The sequence below is a fragment of the Akebia trifoliata genome, chromosome 3, assembly GCF_017979445.1.
Source record: "Akebia trifoliata isolate Shusen 1 chromosome 3, ASM1797944v1, whole genome shotgun sequence".
In the NCBI taxonomy this organism is placed as follows: domain Eukaryota; kingdom Viridiplantae; phylum Streptophyta; class Magnoliopsida; order Ranunculales; family Lardizabalaceae; genus Akebia; species Akebia trifoliata.
In genome coordinates this window covers 35,761,001-35,787,208 of record NC_141377.1, presented here as the reverse complement: position 1 = coordinate 35,787,208, position 26,208 = coordinate 35,761,001, and the positions used below count along the sequence as shown (strand labels likewise).

General features: G+C 35.0%; 1 long non-coding RNA gene and 1 other non-coding gene across 21 annotated transcripts; both read right to left on the bottom strand.

The window, feature by feature from the left end:
• Positions 1-1,577: 1,577 nt before the first annotated feature.
• Positions 1,578-26,001, bottom strand: LOC147406624 (uncharacterized). Of its 20 annotated transcripts, XR_015176515.1 has the most exons (9): positions 25,469-25,999; positions 23,994-24,135; positions 17,510-17,653; positions 17,357-17,374; positions 17,178-17,255; positions 14,080-16,337; positions 2,368-2,471; positions 2,135-2,273; positions 1,578-1,963 (listed from the first exon to the last, which is right to left on the bottom strand). It is a non-coding gene; the product is annotated as an uncharacterized LOC147406624 (long non-coding RNA). The 20 variants fall into 20 exon arrangements; XR_015176512.1 differs by lacking the exon at positions 17,510-17,653 and adding an exon at positions 19,108-19,141 and having other exon boundaries at positions 14,080-17,255; positions 17,352-17,374; positions 25,469-26,000; XR_015176513.1 differs by having other exon boundaries at positions 14,080-17,255; positions 17,352-17,374; positions 25,469-26,000.
• On the bottom strand, positions 5,655-5,761 carry LOC147406625 (small nucleolar RNA R71). Its single transcript, XR_015177161.1, has one exon. It is a non-coding gene; the product is annotated as a small nucleolar RNA R71 (small nucleolar RNA).
• Positions 26,002-26,208: the final 207 nt, after the last annotated feature.

The following is a 26,208-nucleotide window of genomic DNA, read 5'->3' as shown; positions in this document are numbered from 1 at the left end:
TTGCTCACAGCCCAATAGCCGCTTGGCATGTTTTCGAATGACAGAAGTAAAAGAGAGAAAATTTCTCTCTCCTGCCTGCAAGCCTCTGCCCACAAATTTTAAATTTTAGATTTAAAATCTTAAAAAGGGTCATTGGCAGGGGCGGAGCCAAAAAGGGACGAGTGGGGATTAGCACCCACTCAACTTTTTGGAAAACATACAATATCGATTATTAGCCCCTACTCTTTAATTCATATTAGAAATAGTCCCATATTTTTCAAACTAACGTTATGTAAATCCCCGACTGCCGGTGCCAATGCCCATAAGATAGTCCCATGTTTTTCAAACTAACGTTATGTAAAATAAGAAATTAGATAAACACTTTTCTTACTAACTTAGTATGATTTCAAATCTTATTACGGGTCGTTGAGCCCAAATGGATATCAATGCTATTCAATATCACAAACCCTCTACATTTCATGGAAAAACTCATATCCAAAAGAAAAAAAAAAAAAAAAAATTCAGTATTTTTATCTTTTATTTTGGCCTTCATTCAAGGTTTTGAAAATGGATTATCAAAATCGCACCAAACCTTCAAACCTGAAGTTCAAATTCAAAGGTTAAAAATAATTCAATTTTTATTTTTGTTTTCAAAATTCATCAAATATTTTTCTACATCCCTATGGCATCGGATCATGTTTTTGGATACCTCAAGGTGAGCTCAACAGCACATTGTAGGATTTGAAATCTTACTAGGCCAGCAATGAACCTAATATATGCATAGAAGAAAATTGTGTTTATTGGTTGATCAACGTAAGCAATTGATCCTCATTGATAATCCAAACAAATCTCATATGAAGAACAAAACTTAATAATTAGAGAAAACTAAATTGCTTTATTACTTTTTTTTCTCTATCCCACAAACAGAGTTACAATGGTACTTTTATCAAACCTCCTTGTAAAGTTATTAAAAGGGTATTCCAAATATTTTTCTTAAAAAAATCTACAAAAGATCCTTAATAGGTTAGTATTTTATTAAGTGAGACATAAATGCTTCGTATTTTATACTAGGGAACAATTCAGTACATGTTCTCAATAAAGAGTCCATCACTGTTTGTCTATGGCATTTGGAAGGATGCCATCATGGGTTATGCATTTTGAAAGATTTTTTATGTTGAACCTTAATTATTCCTTGAGACTACAACAAAAAATCAAAATTAGGAACGGTTTATAATGGTTCCTACGTCAGTCTAAAACGGTTGATAGACCATCTTTGATTGAGGCGTTGTTAATGAAATTAAACAGTTGGAAACCATTCTAGATCTCAGGATTTGAAACGGCTAAAACCTATTCCAAAACTCAGAATTTGGAACAGCAAAAAACCATTTCAAATCTGCATTTATAAAACAAAACGTATTAATACCAAAAAAATACCTTAGACATCGAGTTAAAATCCGATGTCTATAAAACTGATGTCCTAAGTCTAAGACTTTAGGCATCAGTTACAACTCGATATCTAAAGTGGTCATAAACTTGTATCTAAACTTTTTTTTTTTTTTTTAATTATTTTTAATTTTTTTGTCTACGCACTTATCACCTGCGGTTAAAATAGACCCACATAGAGAACATCGAGGTTCTCTATCACATTCATTTATACACAAAAAGAGTTACAATGTGTCATAATTTACAAAATTACCAAGTACTTTACGATCAAAATTACAAAATGTCGCATAATACTACAAACAAACATGTCACTCATAGAACTTGGTCTCTTGACGCAAATTCTAAACCAAAACCAACACCTTATCAACCCACCTAATTTTGCATCCCTTGACTTACAGCATCTGAAGCAACTCAAAGGAAAGAATTTGAGAGTCATAAGCAGCTTAATCTTCTTGAGCCGATCACAAGATGTCCTTAGTGCGAGCTCATAACCTTCCAACGACACTTGGGTGAGATGCACCAGCTTCGCGTCTTGGAGACACTTTTAGTTCCCCATCACAAGTTAGATGGTAATAAATATAGTATGAGATTATAAGATTGACGGAATAACAAAAATTGTGATACTAGTCAAACCAAAGAACCATAAAGTAAAATTGATAGGCATCCATCACAATTTCAAACTATACAAGTACAAAGTGGGGGTAGTGCCCACCTTGGGGACAACAATAGCGGATACAACCATCAATTTGGACCCATTGCCATATAGCCTGCATGAGATGGACATGGCTTAATAATTACCCTCATCAGACTACCACATCCACTGAATCAGCTCTTTTTGGTAGACAGTAAAACTATGTGCAATGAAAAGTCCAGTAATCAGAAAATTATGATGCATTTTTCTATGAATAGCTCGCGATTCAATTAAGATGATTGATGACCACATACCACAATTAATACGTAAAGATAAAAGCAAGTGGCAGTCATACGATGGGAAGCTTCTCGGAATAACTTTTCTCCAGTTAGCTCAACATTAGACTAGAAAGACAAGTCTATGCACAATTCAGAGTAAATAATTATGGTTAATTTTGCATATGATGTCCCTAAATGCCTACCACTTCAATGTTAAATGACAGCAGACAATTTCCATGTTAAATGACAGTAGACAATATCCAAAATAAGAGATTTAACCCAATCAAACACATCAAAGAAAACCACACCAAGTCATCTTAGTACAATAAACAAGATCTCCAATGAAACAACTATGCTTTGATCTTAAAATACGCATAAGGTACAATTTCTAGAAATAAACTTCCATCACATGGTAATACAGTAAACCATGTTCAAATCTATATCTGTTTCTCCCAAAATATGGTGGACAAAGTAATTGTGAACAAGGTGAACCAAATCCACTTCGCCTTATTTTTCTTCCCAAAATTTAATCAAACCAATTCTAAGTAGGTAAATGGGTGCTCAACTCAGAAATGCCACTATTTTGTTCAGCAGATTCAAGCCAAATATGGTTTCTTCACAGTTGACTTTTGCATAAATATTCAACTGTGCACAGAGCATTTACAATAATATTCAATGTTTCATGCTATGATCCTCCTCATAATTTTGCTCCATGATATGATCAGTGAAGGTGCAGCTGTTGCAAAACAATACAATAATACAGCCAATCTTTTAGAGAGCTTTGTTGGGAAGGGTTTTCTATAATACAACCAATATTACAAAATAAAAATAAGGACTCTGGGAGGCATTCCTAACATCTAATCCTTAGGTTGCTGGTTCAAATCTAGCAGATCAGATTTCTGCCATGGCGACCCTAGTATACATACATACATATATATATGGACCAAAGCACCACTTATTTCTATGGACCACATCCATGTGGAATCCAAAAACACGATCAGGTGAGACATCGATGTAGAGCATAAAACTTTACTAACTCCCAATATATATATTGAATAAAAAATTCACCATTGGATTTAAATGTTACATCTGGGAGTTCAGTGGTAGCCACTTGAGAGGTAGCAGATGGTGATGAAAACAAACTTGAAGTTTGTCGTCTGACCAAGTTCTAGAGATGCAATTTCTTCCATATGAACTACCATAGGCACGACATCGGAGGTTGAGGTGCAATATTGCATAAAAACCTCTCAAATAAAATAAACAATGAAAAGCCATATAGTAACAAATATAGAAAAGAATATTGTGGTGGTGACACCATAAATTTATAAACCATACATGTGCCCCCTCCAATCCATTAGTAAGAATGTGAAGTAGTGATGAGTAGGTTTTATACCTACGAATTAACCACTTTTAAATATAATATTTTGTTAATTTTAGAGTCTTTTAGTTGTTTTTATTTAAGTTTAGCTAGTTTTATACTTTTTATGTGATTATATGTTTTTATTTGATTTTTATGCTTATTTTACAGATTAGGAACAATATGGAACATTGGGATAGGTGCATACGTTTAGGAGAAATTCTGACTCCAAATTGGTTCACTCTCGGAAGAAGGAAGCTAAGCATACAAGCTAAAAAGTCTTCAAGCCGCAGCTTGATAGAAAACGAGGCCGCGGCGGGAATTCAAGAATTGCATAACAGAAATATAGAAATACAAGCCGCGGCATGATATATTGGGAGGCCATGGCCTGCTTACGTTTTTAGCTTTACACGTTAATTTGTGGTGACCGAATTAGAGACGGATTTTGGGACTCTTAAACCCTAATGACTCCATATCTATAAATAGGAAAGTTTAACCCTTATTTGAGGACAGAAGTTTTGGGATTTTTCTTGGAGGCAGAAGATTGAGAAGGAGGACGGGAATTGGAGATCGGCTCTTGAGTTTTATCTTCTTTAACTTTAACTCTTCTCTTAATTTTGTAATCTAAGAATGGCTAAATACTTTTGTGATTTTGTTTTCTTTTCAATGAAGAACTAATTTCTATTCTAGGGTTATAATGGAACCCGTTCATGATATTTGATTAGTTTTCTTTCTTTCTTCTATGATCCCACATGTGATTGTTTATTCTATCCAATGTTTAATGCGATTTGATTAACTGATCATTGATTGGATTGATTTGGTGAACCTTAATAATATCGGCAGAGTTATTTTGTGTTCATGACCTAGATAGATTAACATATGCTAATTTGATATAGGAATATACTCAGGTTGCATGTGCATTCCTTATGAGAACTTATTCTTAATGAATTCTTCTTGATTTGATTCTCATAGGCATATAGGGAATTAGTCTAGAAGGGTATTTTTACATGACCATCGGAAGAGGCTTGTAGAAAATTTAGTATTCTTGGATGACAACCATAGTGGATTAATTTATCATAGGGAAGGAGAATTAAATCAAGTGGATTGTTTGGGGGAAATTATAAACCTAGATTTTATCACTCATTGATTTTAAATCTGCAAGTTTATTTCCTCCATTAGTTTTCTTGTTTAGTCTTAAATCCTATTTTTACTTTTGTTTGGATAAAATTAGATTGAGATAAATTGGTAATTAATAATAGATTGATATTTAGTCTCCGTGGGAACGATACTTTCTTATCACTTTATTACTTGTTTCGATACGTATACTTGCGTGCGTAAAATTAGACAACAAGTTTTTGGCGCCGCTGCCGGGGACTAATTTATTAATCTTTTTGTTAATATTAATTCAATCATATTTGATTTTAGACCAAATTTTTTTTTTATTTTGTAGGTGTTTGGTTAGTGTATGCATAGTACAGGGAATTCAGAGCTTGTTCCTTTGGATTTTGAGATCGAGAAAACTTGTCGAAGAAATAGAAAGAATAAGCGAGAAGCTTCTCAACACCATACAATGGCCGACCAAATTAATGGTAATGAAGGTCCTAAGTCTATGCGGGATTATGCTGTTCCATTGGTAGATGGGATTCACACCAGTATTCGTCGTCCAACGATACAAGCCAACAATTTTGAACTCAAGCCGGCTACTATTCAGATGATACAAGCATTTCAGTTTGAGGGTTCAAATGTCGAAGATCCCAATGCACATTTAGCTAATTTTCTAGAGATATGTGCTACTTTCAAGTATAACGATGTTGATGATGATGCCATCCGGTTGCGACTATTTCCATTCTCATTGAGGGACATGGCGAAGAATTGGTTGAACTCATTGCCAAGGGAATCTATTACCACTTGGGATGACTTGGCGAAAAAGTTCCTGGCTAAATATTTTCCACCATCAAAAACTGCAAAGTTGAGGAATGATATCACTACTTTCGTGCAGTTAGATAGTGAATCTCTCTATGAAGCTTGGGAGAGGTACAAAGATTTACTTCGGAGATGTCCTCATCATGCTTTACCGGAATGGTTGATCATCCAAATTTTCTACAATGGGTTGGTTGGATCTATTAAAACGATTGTTGATGCTGCAGCAGGTGGATCTCTTATGGCGAAGACATTTGAGGATGGGTATAATTTATTAGAGGAGATGGCCTCTAACAACTTCCAGTACCATACAGAGAGGATGAATCCAAGAAGAACAGCAGGAGTGCATGAATTAGATACTTTTACTGCTTTGACTGCTCAAGTGGCCTCTTTATCTAAGAAGTTGGATTCATTTGGAGTTCATGTCATTCAAACTCCTATTGTTACATGCGAGATTTGTGGAGACAATCATTCAGGAAATATGTGCCCTAATAATCCAGAGTCTCTAAATTTTATTGGTAACAGACAAAATAATCCATATTCTAACTTCTACAATCTGGGCTGGAAAAATCATCCGAACTTCTCTTGGAGTAACAACAATCAAGTTGAGGCTTCTTCTTCTGCAAAGCCCATGTTTCAACCGAGTTATCATCCTCAAGCCCTCCCTAGAGAAAAGAAGCCTTCTTTGGAAGATCTAGTACATCAGATGGGAACTAACACTAATCAGTTCATGACAAACACTAATCAATTCATGACAGAGACTAGAACTCAACTCCAAAGCCAAGCAGCTTCTATTCGCAATATAGAAATTCAATTGGGTCAGCTTGCTTCAACAATTAATAGGCGTCCTCAAGAAACCTTGCCTAGCAATACAGAGACTAATCCAAAAAGAGATGGTAAAGAGCACTGCAATGCTATCACATTGAGGAGTGGAAAAGAGTTGAATGATGTTGTCAAGGAACCAAAGGAACCAGATGTTTTAGTGGCAGAAGAAACAGTCTCTAAAGAGAAGGGTGAGCAAGAGAAAGAAACTACAAACCAAGATCATAACAGCCGGGCTTAGAAAATATTACTCATTACAACCCACCCCCACCATTTCCTCAACGTTTCAAGAAACAAAAAAAAATGATGAGCAGTTTGCAAAGTTTCTAAATATCTTCAAGAAGTTGCATATTAATATCCCATTCGCTGAAGCTTTAGAGCAAATGCCAAGTTATGCCAAGTTTTTGAAAGATATCTTGACTAAAAAGAGGCGATTGAGTGAATTTGAAACAATGGGTTTGACTGAAGAGTGCAGTGCTATCATTCAAAGGAAACTTCCAACAAAGCTTAAGGATCCAGGGAGCTTCACTATACCATGCACAATAGGTAACCACTTCTCTGGTAGAGCTTTGTGTGATTTGGGGGCTAGTATTAATCTAATGCCGCTGTCTATATTTCGAAAATTGGGATTGGGAGAAGCTTGGCCTACTACTGTGACACTCCAGTTAGCGGATAGATCACTAAAGTATCCAAGGGGAAAAATTGAAGATGTGCTTGTTAAGGTTGACAAATTTATATTCCCTGTGGATTTTATTATTCTTGATATGGAGGAGGATAAGGATGTTCCAATCATTCTTGGCAGACCATTCTTAGCCACAGGCAGAACTCTTATTGATGTGCAAAAGGGAGAGCTTACTATGAGAGTTCAAGATCAAGAGGTGACGTTTAATGTTTTCAAAGCTACAAAGTTTCCCACTGAAGAGCCTGACGATTGCTATAGAATTGATGCAGTGGACACATGTGTTCGACATGACCATGAAAAAACACTCCCATTTAATCAGCTTGAATTAGCAATCATTAATACTTACAATGAGAAAGATTTTAAGTATTTTGAGTTGGTAAAATACTTGGAGGCTGCACTAAAATTCTCTCGTTCTAAACCAGAATTTGAGTTGTTAGAAGTACCACCATTATGTTCTCATTTGAAGCTGTCAACTCAAGAATCATCATCATTAGAGCTCAAGTATCTTCCTAGCCATATAAGGGAGTTGCGAGATTACAAGAAAGCATTGGGATGGTCCATAACGGATATTAAGGGGATTTGTCCTTCTATCAGCATGCAGAAAATCCGTATTGATGAATATCATAAGCCTTTTATTGAGTGCCAATGTCGGCATAACCCAATCATAAAGGAGGTGGAGATCTCTGATGTGTGGGGAATTGACCGTCAAAAATTCACCACCACTCTAGCAAACCTGACGTGACTTCAGAGAAAGTCAGGCTGAGGACTTTAAAACAAGTGCTTCTTGGGAGGCAACCCAAGTGTTCTAAACTCTTTCTCCATTTATTTTGATTTTCATTATTCTTCGTTAATTTTTGTTTATTTCAAAAAAAAAAAAAAAAGTTATTTAGTTTGCTTTTATTAAAATATTTAGAATTTTTTTTAATTTTCTTATGTTGTGTTGAAACATGTTGGGAGTCTCTAAGCAAACCAACTACATTAGCAACATGGCACAAGTCATTGGCAGCACATATTTTAATAGCATAAGCCTTTCTTCAATCCCAGTTGCTATATCTAAAACAGACAGCAGTTCTGATCTCACAGTTCGAAGATGCCATGGCTTAACTCTTCTTAGGCCAAGGCATTAGTCCGTGGCAGAACTGATCAGAAATATTAAAATGGAGGCCATGGCTTAACTCTTCTCAGGCTAAGGCACGAGTCCGTGACAGAACTGATCAGAAACATAAAAATGCGGGCCATAGCATGATATTTTAACAGGCCTCGGCCCAAACTCGTACCCACTTAGAAAAGGGTTATACTTGCCCTACTATTTCTATTGTTATACAATTTCACAACCAACAGTCTCTTCGTGCCTCAACGATAGAAAACTCTTCATCTCTCTCCCTCTTCTCCAGCATTATTTTTATATCTCCCTCTCAATATCCAAGGGTGGCGAAAGAGATATCAAATCTGTGACCATGATTTCACCAAATTTCAACGGATATTTCGAGTACTTTCTTTACTGATTTGACCAAATCAAGTGAAGCACCATCAGGTTTTGTCTGTAAGTCTTACATTCACTTAACCTATGTTGCATATTGTGAATAAATATTTTTTATTTGGATTGAAAAATTCGAGTTTTGATTACACTTGTGGTTGTTTGAGAATGTTTGATGGATTTAATCGGTGATTGATGTTGAGTGATTGATGGAGTGATTGATGTTGGAATGAGTGTGGGGAGTGTTTGATTGGTGGAGTACTATGTGCTGCAATATGTACGGTCCTTTGTGACAGTAGCTGGTATTACTAAATTTTGGGGAGATCATTAAATTTTTGTGCATACCAGGTGTTTGTGAAAAATTCAATGACAATGAGAGAGGTTGGAAAGGTTAAGTTGCTGAAAAGTTTGGGGGTTGTTTGATATACATGGTGCTTGCTGGAAATAATTGAGTGTAGTTGCTATACTTGTCATCTTGGTTGTAGGTGATTGGGTTACTATTACTTATTATGGAGTCGTGATTTTTAACCACCGATTGTGAAAAGTAACAGAACACGAACTTCAACATTTCATCACTACCACCAGGACTGAATGATAACAACAATGAAGATGGCGCGGATGATGCTGATGACTCCTGACCACCAATAAATATTTCAGGGAAGTTCTTTCACCTACCTTTAATTTTAATTGATTACATTGGGGACAATGCAATAACTAAGTTTGGGGGTGTGAGTAGTGTATTTTTCTGAAAAATTTTCTTTGATTTTTGTGTTTGCTTTCATGTGTTTAAGTTTAGATTTGGCATGTTTACGTTAGTTTTAATTTCTATTCTAAAAAAAAAAAAAATTGTGTTTTGTGATGATTTTTGCTTGATAATCTACAGCCAATGATAATGATTTTGATTGAATACATACATGATTCTTAGAAAATGATGGAGGTTGAACTTGTCTGTGTGCTTAACTCTGATGAAATTCATCCTTGTTTTGAACTCTTTTACATTGAGTTTATAATCTTGCTACACTTAGTTGTTTGATACACTTGGAGAATGTTTATGCTTTTGAGTGTGATCCATGATCTCAATGAACTCTAGAACTTATTTGATTGTTACTCGAGGCGAAATCCTAGGTTGCACTTGATTAGGGACATGATTTAGGCCATTCTTGGATCGATTGAGCCTTTTAAGCTTACCTATGTTGAGTTTATCACTAGTCTTCCCCATTGAGCCTTGTTTCCAATTTTCTTTGGCACCCACAACTCTAACCAAGCCTTTTTGTCTAATTTTTCCAAGATTTGACCCATCACCTCTTAGGCATATTGATTGATACTGGATAATTGTGAGCTATGCAAATAAGGGTTGAAGGTGAAGTTCATGGAATGTGGAAGGCAAAGTTTCAAGAATGTTTAGTTGAGGGTTTGGAAAGCATTTATGTTGAAAAAAAAAAAAAAAAATCTTATTACTACATCCCTTCTTGTAAAAGAATGCATTGAATTAGATAAGTTTGGGGGTGCAGTGGGCTATAAATAAAAAAAAAGTAAAAAAAAAAATGGTGAATAAAAGGTTGTCAAGGGAATGAAGTGGGAATGAAGTGAAACAAGATTGAGAATGCGGAGTGACTTGATGTTGAAATGTAAGTTTGCGCTCTGTGAGAATCCTAAGAGATTGAGGTGTTTAAGGGGTGATCTAGCCACAAAATTTCCTTTTATCCTACCTTTAACCTAGCCACACATTACAAGCTGAATAAAAGTCCTATTGATTCTTGATTGAGTGACAACCTACATTAGTGGAGAATAGCATGAAAAGTAAGCCTATGGAGTTCATCAATTTCAATATCTAGAGATCATCTGTGTTTACTCTTGATTGCATAAACTGATTTGAGTTGAAAACTGATTAAGTGAAAAGGGGTTGTTTGCACATATGTGGATGGTTCAAGGTGAGGTTGAATGACATTTGGGTTGAAAATCTAGACTGTTTCAATTTCTAAAGTTTTCTTTTGAATTGTGAAATTTGCATAATCTTTGAGGCAAGTGTGGAGAATCAAGCTAGTATCATCACTTGTGTTTTCTTTATTTTAGATTTCTTTCCCGTAATTAGGTTTTTCTTTGTTTTTGTTTTGCTCGAGGACTAGCAAAATGTTAAGTTTGGGGGTATTTGATGAGTAGGTTTTATACCTACGAATTAACCACTTTTAAATATAATATTTTGTTAATTTTAGAGTCTTTTAGTTGTTTTTATTTAAGTTTAGCTAGTTTTATACTTTTTATGTGATTATATGTTTTTATTTGATTTTTATGCTTATTTTACAGATTAGGAACAATATGGAACATTGGGATAGGTGCATACGTTTAGGAGAAATTCTGACTCCAAATTGGTTCACTCTCGGAAGAAGGAAGCTAAGCATACAAGCTAAAAAGTCTTCAAGCCGCAGCTTGATAGAAAACGAGGCCGCGGCGGGAATTCAAGAATTGCATAACAGAAATATAGAAATACAAGCCGCGGCATGATATATTGGGAGGCCATGGCCTGCTTACGTTTTTAGCTTTACACGTTAATTTGTGGTGACCGAATTAGAGACAGATTTTGGGACTCTTAAACCCTAATGACTCCATATCTATAAATAGGAAAGTTTAACCCTTATTTGAGGACAGAAGTTTTGGGATTTTTCTTGGAGGCAGAAGATTGAGAAGGAGGACGGGAATTGGAGATCGGCTCTTGAGTTTTATCTTCTTTAACTTTAACTCTTCTCTTAATTTTGTAATCTAAGAATGGCTAAATACTTTTGTGATTTTGTTTTCTTTTCAATGAAGAACTAATTTCTATTCTAGGGTTATAATGGAACCCGTTCATGATATTTGATTAGTTTTCTTTCTTTCTTCTATGATCCCACATGTGATTGTTTATTCTATCCAATGTTTAATGCGATTTGATTAACTGATCATTGATTGGATTGATTTGGTGAACCTTAATAATATCGGCAGAGTTATTTTGTGTTCATGACCTAGATAGATTAACATATGCTAATTTGATATAGGAATATACTCAGGTTGCATGTGCATTCCTTATGAGAACTTATTCTTAATGAATTCTTCTTGATTTGATTCTCATAGGCATATAGGGAATTAGTCTAGAAGGGTATTTTTACATGACCATCGGAAGAGGCTTGTAGAAAATTTAGTATTCTTGGATGACAACCATAGTGGATTAATTTATCATAGAGGGAAGGAGAATTAAATCAAGTGGATTGTTTGGGGGAAATTATAAACCTAGATTTTATCACTCATTGATTTTAAATCTGCAAGTTTATTTCCTCCATTAGTTTTCTTGTTTAGTCTTAAATCCTATTTTTACTTTTGTTTGGATAAAATTAGATTGAGATAAATTGGTAATTAATAATAGATTGATATTTAGTCTCCGTGGGAACGATACTTTCTTATCACTTTATTACTTGTTTCGATACGTATACTTGCGTGCGTAAAATTAGACAACAAGTAGGTGACCACCTAACTTACTGGATTTTATACAGCCTAAAAACATGCTAACAATCTAATAGACCTGACCTCAAGTTTAGGAACTTCTTTTCCAATCATAAAATCTGTGTTCTACTAGACCAAATTTTAGCAATAGACCTCCATGACTGCCAATCATCGTGATTTTTAGCTATACCTCAGTGAAGAGATGGACGCCATAGTTGCTAGGTTACAAGAATGTGGTGCATGATATTACCAGCCTCTATGGAGCCAACACCTTCACATATTTCCTCTTTTTTTATAGATACACCTTCACATTTCCAAATAATTACTAGAGAAATGTCCGAAAACATGGGGAACTTTTGTTAAACTTTCCATTCCAATACACTTTCATTTTTATTCCGAAAACATGCACATTGAGATCGCAGGAATTTTAAAGTGACAATTTTGCTGATAAAAGGTAGCGAGATCACTGATATTTTTTTTCGAAAAATGGCAATCTCGCTAAAAAGTGGCGAGATCGCTGCTATTTATTCTAAATGTGATGATCTCGCTGGTTTATAAAAGTGAAGAAGTCGCTAAAAAGCATGTTTTGAAAATTAAAATGAACAGAACTAGAATCTGAAATTTGCCATATTCAGCGCACGAAATGGTAATTTACCCTTATTACTACCTACTAGGTGAACAAATAAAACAGCCAAGTATGAAGAAAAATGAGAAAACCAGTAACTCAACAACCATTATGGATTGAAGTATAGCAAGAGATCACCTTTTGTATGTTTCAGATGCATGGTCAGTAGATTCGGTGGTCAGTAGATTCGGGACTTCGATTAGACTCTTCATCTGTTAATGGTTCTGTGGAGCAGTTTTCTAAGGAAATCTCCACACATACAATTAACGAGGATACACTTGAAATCTCAGATGAAAATGAATAATCCACCTTGAGGCCATTTCCATTAGTAGGATCTAAGAGTGTATAGATATTTGGTCTAACTCTAGCATCAACATTCCTTATAGAGATTCTTGCTAAAAATAGTTGCACAAGACTTTTGTGTAGATGAGGTCAGTTCTGACGAATCAGGTTGCCCATTCAACCAAGATTCTAATGAGCACTACACCCAATAATATATGTCTAGGGCGGTACAGATTTTGACCATAACCGCCAATTAAAGAATTGTAGCCCAGCTCATCAATGATAACGGAGATGCAAGGTGTTAAGAGTGATCTTGACGTGACCCAACTACGTCTCTCCTGGTCTCTTGTGGATAAAAGAATGATAACAAAGAGAAAGGGACCAAACTTAATATTGGAATGGGGATCACTTCCTTTCCTTACAGATCACTATCCTAGATCCTATCATGGTTGGATCACCCAATTTCAGTCCATTTCTCGCAAACACTGGTTAGACAGGCTTATGAATGTATATGTGGCCATATTATGAATGATTTTCGAAATAGACCATGCCTGTGTATGTGCCATGGATATTGAAAAATTATCTAATATACCCCCTTCCCATACCCAGGAATCATAGAAAAAATATGACTAGACCATCTCACCAGCTCAATCATACTGAAGAAATTATGTTGTGAATCACCAGGTCTTTTGACCTATTGATAAAAACGTCTACCAATTCACAACATGGCCTACATTCAATAGACCTTAAGAATTGGAGGGAAAAAACAACAAACAAACAAAAAAAACCATTCCCTGAGTAGCAACTAAGTACACAAACAATGCAATGAGAGAAGAAACACTGGTGAAAGAACCATGCTTTTACTAACTCTTTTTTATTGGCATCCCTTGAGACCATTCATAGTTCACACACCACCAAAACCTCTGGGAAGAAAATGGTCCATGTGACAGAACATAATTATGCAGCACAACCCATTTCATATTTTGTTCGTTACTTTTACATTGGGTTCCATCTATAAAAAAAACATGAACACTACAAGCATAGCATTAATGGATCATTAACAGGGAAAAAACACATACATATGGTAGCAGTTGCATTGAAACTAAACTTACCTTTTCATGACTAGCTGGATCTTGCTTTAAAATTGCTTTGAATGGACATCATTGCTTGAGCCAAAATACATGCTTCCCCATCCATCAAGCCCAAATCACAAGTCAAATATTCTATGATGTAGGGTGTAATTCAATAGACAATAGATAAAAAATAAAAAAATTATGAACATATGAGGTTACTAACTATATATAGAAGGAACTACCACAAACCCTGTCTAGTCAAAGCTAGAAGCCCTTCCAAGCAAGTAAAACTTTCTCATATCTTATCTGGGGACATAGACATAACAAACCATGTAAATATTGAATGTTTTCTTATTTATTGCATCACACATAAATATCTATATATATGGGAACGGTTCAGCATCCCTAAAGTTTGCCAAACATTTTTCAAAACATGGGTTAGAAGTTTTGGAATGAGCTGATTTTTGGTGAGGATGATCTCCTCATCAATATATATATATAGGGAAATGTTCAGCACCAAACATTTTGGCAAAACATTTTTCAAAACATGGGTTAGAAGTTTTGGAATGGGCTGATTTTTGGTGAGGATGATCTCTACGGTGAGGAGATCATCCTCACAAAAAATCAGCCCATTCCAAAACTTCCAACCCCATCAAAAATGGTTTACAAAAAATGGACGGTCCATGATTTTTCTACTTGTAAACATGGGGCTAGAAGTTTTGGAATGGGCTGATTTTTGGTGATGATGATCTCCTCACCGTAGAGATCATCCTCACCAAAAATCGAGGAGATCATCCTCACCAAAAATCAGCCCATTCCAAAACTTCTAACCCATGTAGGACAAAAATAGTTGGCTAAAATGTTGGCCCAAATGTTTGGTGCTAAACGGGACCCATATATATATATATGGGAGCGGTTCAGCAGCCCTAAAGTTTGCCAAACATTTTTTCAAAACATGGGTTAGAAGTTTTGGAATGCGCTGATTTTTTGTGAGGATGATCTCTATGATGAGGAGATCATCCTCACCAAAAATCAGCCTATTCTTCTAAACCCATCAAAAGTGATTTACAAAAATTGGACGGTCCACGATTCTTCAATTTGTAAACTAGGGTTAGAAATTTCAAAATGAGCTGATTTTTGGAGAGGATGATCTCCTCGTCATAGAGATCATCCTCACAAAAAATCAGCTCATTCAAAAACTTCTAACCCATGTTTTGAAAAATGTTTGGCAAACTTTAGGGCTGCTGAACCGCTCCCTATATATACATTAGATATTCAGTAACCTGAGTCATATTAGGTGCAAAAACCGTCACAATATTCCGTGCATTCATCTTGTTGTGGTGTTCGTGCTGAACGACATCTGCCATCAGATTTATTGCCAGGTCAAGTAACTGGGCTTCCATTGAAGGCAGTAATCAATTTAGACAAAAATTTCAACATAGAATAAAAACAGATTATAAGGATCTGAAAACCAGAGGATGTATTTACAGATTCAAATGGTTTAGAAGTATTGAATGTTCAATTGGATAACAATCTCAACCATTTATAGAAGAACAAGTTTGCCAATATGGCTAATAAGTGTATAAGCAAAGGATAATATCTCAGTCAATCAGAAATTCAATGTTCAAACAACAACCAGAAATTCAAAATTCAATTGGAAGAGAAAAGAAAACAGAGGATTCAATCCAAACACGGATATCAAACTCAACGTGTGTAATTAAACATCTTTGTTCCACCCAAAACACATTTCCAAGCCTACCATCAAAATCTAGTAAACATCTAAGATGACCAAAACACCCTAATTTTGTCTAGCCGAAGCATAGAACAGCCTGAGAAACAACGAGAGGGAAATGAAATAAAATCAGATTTGTCTCCAACCACATAAATCAACAAAAATTCAAACAAAAAAGAAACCCTAGAATGAGAAAATAAAAAAATGAAGAGAGAAGGCAAATGTAAATGATTGAAATGTTACAAAACCATAAACATTCAAAAACTAGGATGAGAAAAAAAAACAAATTTGAAAAAAACCTAAAAGAGAGGGATTGTGAGAGAACAAGAACAATAGCTATAAATATTGAAGAAGAGAAATGTAAAAACAGATGAGATAAAAGAGAGCCTTGAAACGAGAATACCAGAAATCAAGATCGTACGAGAAAATCAAAGCTCCAAAAATCCTACGGATCCAAACACCATTGCGAACTCAATCCATCGATCTTTCTCATATAGAACCAGCTTTCGAATTGGAGAATTGAAGAAGAGGTTAATAGAATTTGCAGCAATTAGGAATTCTGGACCTGAAGATTTCACAATTTTCACTAATCTTGAGATTCTTCTCACCAATTTCAGTAGAAAAATGCAAAACTAAGTTAGAGATATCTCAAGAAATAGTAAAACAACAGAAATGGTGTAGGGGCAGTCATCAAAACAATCAAATATGGTAGAATAGATCAATAGAACACCTTAATTAAGAGAAGAAAGTGGCAGTTCAACAACGTTCACAGTATCATATGAAACAAATAATTAGAGATTAAAAAATAATGTATGGACTAAACTCACCAAGGAAACAAGGACTAAAGCTTGCCAACAATAAAATCCAAAAGCACAAAAACAGAAACGAATTTTTTGGTGAGAATGGTGGATGTCAACATTAAAATGAAAAATTAATTTTATTTTATGTTTTCAAAGATGAGAATTTGATTCGTTTTATAGTCTTTTGTATTTAAGGAAGCAATGAAAAGAAACCCACCTTATTTTTCTTGATGAATAGAAGAATATATTAAATATAATTAATATTGTTAGAATGGAGCAATTTTTATGGACCAAGTTCCTACCTACAATGTTTTGAGCTTGACATTCCTATCCTTAGGTTAAAAAAAAACAAATGAACTCAGCAAAGGTCCGTTGAAATATTGGAATAAAATAAATGTCCTTTTTAATGCTCAAACAGGAAAGATGGGCACAAAAATCAGGCCACCCATTCTAGACATGCCAGAGACTAGGGAAGTTGAGAATAAATAATTTATGGAATTGATTAATGGTGACAATAACGATGATTATTTACAAAGGCATGAAGATGAAAATAGCCAATAAATAACTTTAGTAACTAGTTAGATAGCTTTGGAATTGAGTTGCACCCATCTTATTTTCTCGATTCTGGTTGCGCCAATGAAATCGGGGAGTTGGAAACGTTGTTTCTCGATGTCACGCTTTCCCTACAAAGTAAATGAAAACTGATGATACACAAAATCTCCAACATGTGTTTCTTTATTCAACTCTAACCAAGCTAATTATAAGAATAAGAATTTTACTGCACCATAATTCTCCAGAACATCTGCAATAGAAAGAATGAATTCAGTCCAAGTATTATGCACAATGGAAACAAACACCATGCATAATCCATATAACCTCAACCTTTCAATGGTATTTTAATGTCTAGCATGTAAAGCATGACATCTAAACTAGGCACCTTATGTGTTTGCAAAATGTGGCATGATGCACAACTAAGCACACTCCCACCCAAACTAGAAAGATGTTAAAAGATAAACCATTCAACAGTCCCCTTCAGAAAACACCAAGAAGTCATGGCTCAATGATTATTATAGCCGATCCCCTGCAAGAACCATGTATAAATATAAGAGGAGTGAAACCTGATCGACTTTATCTTCTCCCAACCTCTTATTTGAACCCATCATGTTGTATATGCCCACCAAGCATGCAATGCGTACATAGCCCCACATCAAATGTGTGTTAAATGACCGACCAAAAAAAATGTATATTAAAATGCCAGTCACCTATAAGAACTTCCTCTCTTGACACCAATGTCTAGGAACAGGAACAGTATTCCGGTAGGATTTCAGAAACATCAGCAACTTCGGGTCTGTTGCTGTCGCATCCCATACCTAAAAGTAACAAGGAACATGTGGCGCGGGCTGCTATTATATATGTTTTTCGGTCTTGCTTTCAATCACATTGGGGAATTTTGGGCTAGGGGCATGGGTATTCTAATTTGGTTGGTTGAGATGTGATGCTTGGGAGGAGAGTTCAAGAGACTTTGAACCAACATAAATAATGGGTTTGGGAATATCATTCAAATACTTGTTGGGTTGGGTCTAGATCTGAAGAGCATTCTAATCCTTAAATGGGTCTTGTTCTGTTAGTGCCTAAATCAACTCATATTGAGCATATTCAAGGAATTCATCATTAAAGTAATAAGCACAAGAAAATAAATATATGACAGATTAAAGCTTATAGTTGCTTATACTACTTTCCCTCTTTCTTGATATTCTTCTGCAAAGATCTATTAGGTTATTTAGTTATTGTTACAAAAAAAACAATAAACAATCATTGTATAACAAGTGAGATAATCAAGCAATAAAACTCAAAAAACTTACAACTAGTATAGAGTCAATTCTATGGTGGAAATGATAAGAGCTTGCCTAAGCAAAGATACCAAAATAGAAATGTGATCAATACACAAACAAGGCAAGGAAAGTTTTAGAGATGCATGTTTTATATTATCCAATTAACAGAGCATGATTGAATTTTCAATTCAGCACAATTTGAAAACAACTACTCTCAATTACCCGAGCTTATCTCTTATTTGACACTCATATTTAAAAACTTGATACAGCTCGAAACAAAATAGATATACTAATATTATGCACCTCGACAGAAATTTAAAAAAAAAAAAAATCATAAAAAATTTAGCCTTTAAAGTGTTTTTTTGAAGAAAAACAAAGTAAACGAAAAAGGAAGATGAATCGGCACTGAAAATTTGGATCTCTTTTTCATAAGAGAATAACAAAGAAGAAAAGCAACAAAAAAAAAAAAAAAGACAACAATAACATGGATTGCACACATATTCTGAACTAAAAATCTAGACATAATACACCTCATTGCATCTCAAAGAGGGGAAAAAACCATAGAAATCATATGAAAATCCAAGTAAACAAGCATCCTCAATATAGAAACCAAAACCCTAACCATAGAACCAAAAACTTGAACAAAACCCCATTTGCTTGTAAGCCCCCTTTGCTTGTAAGAGAGAGAAGGAGAGAGAGTTACCTAAAGAGTCGTTGGAGTTGTTCTTGTTGAAACCCTAGGTAGAGAGAAGAAGAACAAAATAGAAGAATCAAATCCAAATGTAATGACTTGAAAATCTTAATATGTATCTCGAGGAAAGAATTTTAAGTTTTTACGTTGATTCAAAAATATGGATTATTAATTTCTAATATTTGAGGAAAATTAACTTCACCAATAGATTTAGAAGGGTCGAGAAACATACTTTAGCCTGTAAGCAGGACTTAATCAGAAGTCAATCGAAAAAGTTATCAAATCCTCGAGTTTCGCATCAAGTAATTACCAAATTAGTAAACGACACTTTAGAGATATAATTTGAGGAATCCGGTCATACCATTTGATTCGTGCCAAAAAATCACCCGAAATAGAGTATAAGATTGTCCAAATTCTTGAAATAACGTGTACGTCCCAACTTAAGTTATAAATATCAGTCGCTAATTAGAAATATCTAATTTTTCTTATTCTCCTCTCCAAACAAAACTAAATCATTTTTCCTTTTCCTTGAGATTTGCAACTTAGATCTATGCCTAACGAGAACGATCCGAGCTTTGCCGCAAGAAGGAAAGTTGTTCCTCTCGTCGAGGGTTACGCGTAGACGCTAGAAACGTCGATTTTCGTCGGAGGAAAATCTTTGAGATCGATCGGAGGTAATCTTTAGACTCCATTGAACCGTAGAGAATAGCCCGAAGTAGGTTGCCTTCTCTTCTACCTTCTAGTGGTGCAATAATTTCATAGAAAATCCATGCGATCTTCGATAGATCAATTGTTTCATTATATTTATACATATTTGAACGTATTGGATCATATTTGCATGGTTATTTTTTATTTATTTTAGTTCATTTGATGTATTTTATGCATTTTATGAGTAGTATAAAGTTTGGATCGATTTTGGTTAAGTTTCGACGAAAAATCAGCAATTCGAAAAAAAAAATCCAAATGTTGAGTTTAGTTCCAATTTTTTTTTTTTTTTTTTGCTTCCATATAATATGTAAACACATTTCATACTTTTATTTCATTTATATATACCCAATTACTTCAAGTTCTTTATTGAAATTTAGGTTTTACCCCCCATTTCAAACGTTGGGAATGGTTTTAAGATCTAAATCTCATCATATCAAAATGTAATTTTTGGTTTCAAGAACAAAACGTAAAATTCGACGTTTTCACCCGATTTTCAAAACGCGATATTTTAAGCGTTCCTTTGAATTAAGTAATAAAAATTATATAGTGTTTCTCATGTTGTCGAGGACTTTCATGTACAAAAACGCATTTTCAATTTCAACAACTTTGAAAATTCATTTTTTTCAACACTTAGCCAAATTTTCACAGATTTCCAGCTTTTACGTCTTATGGTTTTATCGTATTTTCCGAGTCTTTCGACTCAATCAAAACAATTGAATGGAATTGGTTGATACCTTATGAGTTTCGAATTACTTTGATAATTACTTAGATGGAAATTAGATGATAGATTGATCAATTTGATTGATGGATGGATAAGAAGAACATATGTTCTCGATTGATTGATGGGACAGTACTTCCAATTCTACGTAATGGTCGTGCCACGTAAAACGTGATAGATTGATAAAGGGATGGGATGGTTGATGGATAGAAATGACAGATGATTGTCACTGGAGGGCACTACCAGACCTTGTTTGTATTTTCGATTAAAAGAAATGATATACTATATACAAAATAAACTATTTTGTTTACCAGAAAAGGTTCGTAAAAAACCCATAAAGAGTGACGCGTTGCTGTGTATCCGGAAGCGGCAAGTTAATCTAGTATAGCGCTAAATGTCATATGCTCTTCGGTAGTATGGGATACCTTAGAGCATATTACAGCTTATGAGATCCGAAAATTTCTCCTACTTATTTCCTGGGGAACGTTGTATGTAAAGGTAGTCTCCGTATAGTGTAGAGATAGACGGGGTTCACATGCCTCTTGATAGGCTTCTACACGAGAAGCCTCCTAGGCTAGTTAGTGATCACTATTCGTCTATAGTCGTAAAACGATCAACCTCACCGTTATTTGAACTCAGTATTGGGTTCTTGGTCAATGGCTAGTCTTAGCTGGATAAATGATCATCCAACTGTGGTATGCTAGACCGACTACAAAATCAGATTATAACGATGGGATTCCACGTCGGATTGAAAGTCTAGAATAACGAATTGCCTTAGCCGATACGGTTACTTCGACGTGTTCCTCTACTTTCTTATCGACTACACCGTTGTGTTCTTATTATGTATCTTTTTCTTATTTTGTAATGTTTGATAGATGTTTTTATTTGAAAGATGCATAGGTTACTTTAAATGATAGATTGAAATTATTATAACTGTTTACTGAGTATGTTTAGACATTTATCATATGTTACATTACTCGTACATGTATAACTCGCTGTTAAAATGGCGTTCATCTTATTGAGTAACATTCCTTTGTTACTCACCCTATCCTTCTCCTTTCAGATTTTTCAGCTTCTGAGGAGCCGTTCTTTGAGGAGGTCCCTGAGAAGGATCAAGTTGATGTTCTGCCACCGCTGTCTCTTTGAGGATTAGTAGAGGATCCTAGTAGTTTTTGCTTATAGATAAGAAACATGTTAGTTTAAGAATTTTTGTAATCTGATGTATTATAAGATTGAGGATTTTAACTTATATCAATGTTTGGCAATTGCTTCCGCTTACTCTAGAATCTTATATAGATGTTAGTCAATTGTTGCTCCGTTGCATGTATTTCTTTTTCCATAAGCATTATTGCTTGTGGTTGTTCTATCAAGTTGTGTGTTTGTTCACCTCACACCTCGAGATTCTAACAGAGGAGTCATTGGGATTCGTGTTGGGATTTCAAGACGTGACACCAAATATCTTATTTGTAGAAAATCAAAATCCAAACATAATACACCTCATTGCATCTCAAAGAGAGCGGAAAAACCATATAAATCAAATGAAAATCAGAGCAACCAAGCATCTTCAATATAGAAACCAAAACCCTGACCACAAAACCAAAAACTTGAACAAAATCCCCTTTTTGCTTGTAAGCCCCCTTTGCGTGTAAGAAAGAGAGAGAGTTACTTGAAAAATCGTTGGAGTTGTTCTTGTCAAAACCCTAGGTGGAGAGGAGAAGAAAGCAAAAGCAAGGGGCGGAGCCAGGATTTTGCTCATGTGGGGTCAACCAAGAGTAGAAAAAAAAATTGTGGGGACAACTAAGAGTGAAAAAAAATAGTTGTGGGGGCAACTAAGAATGGAAAAAAAATAATGTGGGGGCAATTGTGGTAGATTTTTTTATCCGCCACTAAAATTTGTCGCAATAGCTCACTATCCATAGACTTTGAAAATTCTTGTGGGAGCAAGTGCCCCCACTGTAAATCCACCCCTGAGCAAAAGAGTTGTTTTTTCATAGAGGGAGAATGATATATTCGCGTGCGAGAAAGTGAAATATTCGCTAAAAGCCATCATTTTTGTATAACGTCGGTTGTAGATACAATCGACGTTATAACCCTCCCATGAAAAAAATTGTAACATCGTTTATTATAAAACCGACGTTATAAACACCTCGCGGAAAATCCCGTAAAAAAAACATATTTGTAACGTCGATTTTTTAAAAAAATCAACATTACAAACCTTTTTAGAATTTTCAGGCGATCTACCGCGAAAATTCTAGCTTTGTAACATCATTTTATTTTAAATCCGACGTTAAAACTTTAATATGGGGCACCTCCTATATTCCCCTCAGTGTAGTAGTGATTAAATTTAATATTGGTGATAGAGTAAGGAAGAGAGTCAAAGAGATATGAATGAGCAAGACTCTTGGACTCCATTAGATTTATCAAGACACAATATTGAAAAAAATTACACACATCCTGATATAAGAGAATAAGATCTAGATTAAACAGATCCAAAACAACGTTAAAATATCCAAAAAAGAAATACCAATGATTGGCCAAAAATATAGCAACCAAAACCTAATCTGACACAAAAAGGGGTTCAAAAAAGTATCAACCAGCCAACGGATTGGAAAATGGAGGCAATAAATGACCTTTAAGGATAAAACCAAGCAGTTCAAAAGAAGTAAAAACAATGATTAGGGTCAAAACCCTAATATGGCACAAATAGGGGTCGCAAAAAAAGCACCAAACAGCCAACAGATTGGCAAATAGAGGTAATAGGTGGCCTCTAAGAACAAAAATGACCAACCCTCTTTAGGGGGTTTTGCAATCGAAAAAACGATCACGATCGGATCACAAAAGTATGAGTTTCGATAAAATTAGTCAACAATCCTTTAGAACAAGATAAACACATCAAACATCATCAAAATTAACCTAGAAGAAACCCATGGGACTGGAGAGAGCAAAATCTCTCGGAAATTGAAGTTTTGAAGTGATCCAGAGAAAAAAACAAGGGCTGATGTCATGCTAATGTCATCAATGACAAAGAACATGAACATAGCCGAAGGTGCTCTAATACCAAATTGAAGTTCTGAGAATAATTTCTCTTAGTGAGCATTGCACTCAACTAAGCATATGTATTAACAATAAATTAATATAATTACAAATGTATCCCACTGTTATACACACACACCAACAAAACTGTCTATCTACCTATATAAAACGACTCACCAGTCTGCCTTCTCTCATTATAGTGGTAAAAATACAGTGGAAAAAAGATAAAACAAATATTACAATCAGCAGGCGTCCCTTCCCTATTTTTTTTATGCCTCCAAAACTATTCTTAAATCATATTAAAGAAAAATATTTATCTAGTGGCATCTTGCCCATTACCTAACTATATTATACAATTATTATAATGAGGTATCCATATCTACTACTACTAGTATATGTCCCATATCTAATTATATTTAAGGAAAATGACTTAATAGACCTTGGCAGATTGGGGAGGCTTTTTCGAACTTCCACTCCTCGAGATCTGGGTGATACTCCTTGGATGAACCTTGATTTTATCCAACGATTGATTCGTCCTCGAAGTTGATTTCTTCTAATGGCTCCCAATGTAGTTACTGCAACTATTGAAGGAAGAAAGGACGAGGCATTGATGTGAGTCTATGACGATCAAGTCAATAACAGAAGAGCTAGATAAGAGAGATTAAGGAAATGATGAGTAATAAATTTGCAGTTAGTGAGTTAAGTGCATGTGCTTTTTAAATTGAGATAAGAAATCAGGTTTAAAACCCTCCCTCAATATGTGGTAAGGGTTTTTACAACTGAGTTTCCAAGGGAAAGTGTTACCACATGAAAGGTCCAAGTTAGTTTCCAACCAGTGGCTAAGTTGAATGGGATTGTTGACTCTATTTTTGGGGAAATGTGCCCAAACCTCATTATTGTTCATACTTGAGGGGGATTAGTGTCTCAATATAATTAATAAGGGGTTAGTCAGATTTCACTGTTTGGGGTTATGTTAGTCCAAAAATATCCTTTCTTAACCCCTTTTGATAAGTACTGTGCATTTCAAATTTAATGCTCTGATTTTCATGAGAGGGGTGTTTAAATCAATTTTAATGTTTTGTCTCATTATATTGTATTTGACAAGGGAAAGCTGGACGAAGATCTCAAGCTGGAATCAAGGCTTTATCTTGTTATATTAGGTTTGACTCGACCAAATTGAAAGAAGATCCAAGCTTAAGGATAAACTTACTCATCCCCAGTTGCATGCTTTTTAACGAGCTGATTGGGGATGGCACTTCAAAATGGGGATTAATGTCCTCACGTTGACTTGACTTGGCACTCTTTTGAGACAATGGACAGGATGTTGCAAAATCCGAGGACAGTTGTAGTGATCCTCAGAAAGGATAAATAAGACATGTACAGTTGGGGGCTTGTTCTGAGATACAGGGTATCAACAAGTATCCTAACAGTCTATTAAGTAAACTTTTTCTATCTAAATGGTCCCTCAAAACCTTAGCTCCAAATATCAATCCATTAAAATTCCAAAATTACCCCACATTCAAACTCGTCAATTTTTAGGGCTTAGGGAGTTTGAAATTCTAACAACTTGAAGATTTCGATCAACCACTCCAAAAGAAGAAGAAAACGATTGTGCAAGAAAAAGGAAGAAGAAAACTAGATCGTGGTGAATAATATTTAGGGTTTTGTTTTGTTCTTCTAGTTGTTTTGTTATGCAATATAAGAATTTCAACCTAAAACTAAAAGAGTACAAAAATGAACAATTTCTCCAGATAGTGTTAACTAAAAATTAAATTTTCCATGATTTTAGTATTAGTCGTATTTCATTCTATCTCGAACAAGTGAGAAATTAAATGGAGGAAACAAAACCAATTAACAAGAACAAACAAACAAGTTCAGGTTTTTAAGAGTAAAATTGGGGGAAAAAGTAATTACATGCTTAATGGCGACCTCTTCATTTGTCTGAATATCAGTACCTGCAAAAGCAAGCTTATTCACGAATCAAAATGCATAAAAACCAAAGAAAAAATCTCAAAATTTAAAGGAAAACAAATCCAAATAGATTTCCCAGAACAACTTGTTGCCGATGTTATAACCGATATAGAACTTGTTTCCAACATGAAGCTCCATCATACAAAACTCAAAACCATAATCAAAACTAGTGCATTAACCCTGAACTCAAATCCTAATTTATTGAAAAAACTACTGGTTATCCCAATCTAGAAATCTAATTCAGTCCACGCTCATTGCTTCAAGAAATTATATATTGGATCGAATAAGAACACACAACGTTCACGAGTTCAATTGAACGAGGAGTGTAGATGAATTGATTGAGATCCAAACAATGACACTTCGATGGAGATCTAGTGTTTCTCTTCTAGAGTTAAGTTAGCGGAGGTTTTGATTGCAGGTGCTCACGAGGGAGATCATACTTGAGCTCTGATTCTGGTAAATGATAAAGGTCTGTACATTTTACCCGAAACCCGGAACGAATATGGATCGAACTCGTTCGGGTTAAGACCGAACCGAAACCGATAAATATTAGTTCGAGTCTGGGTTTACACCTCAAAGACCGGATCGAACCGGTTCTTAGGACCGAGAACAAATTTATTATATTATGTTTATTTTTACTTAGCTTTAGCACAAAGTAGCACTTGGTGAGTTGATAAGACGCT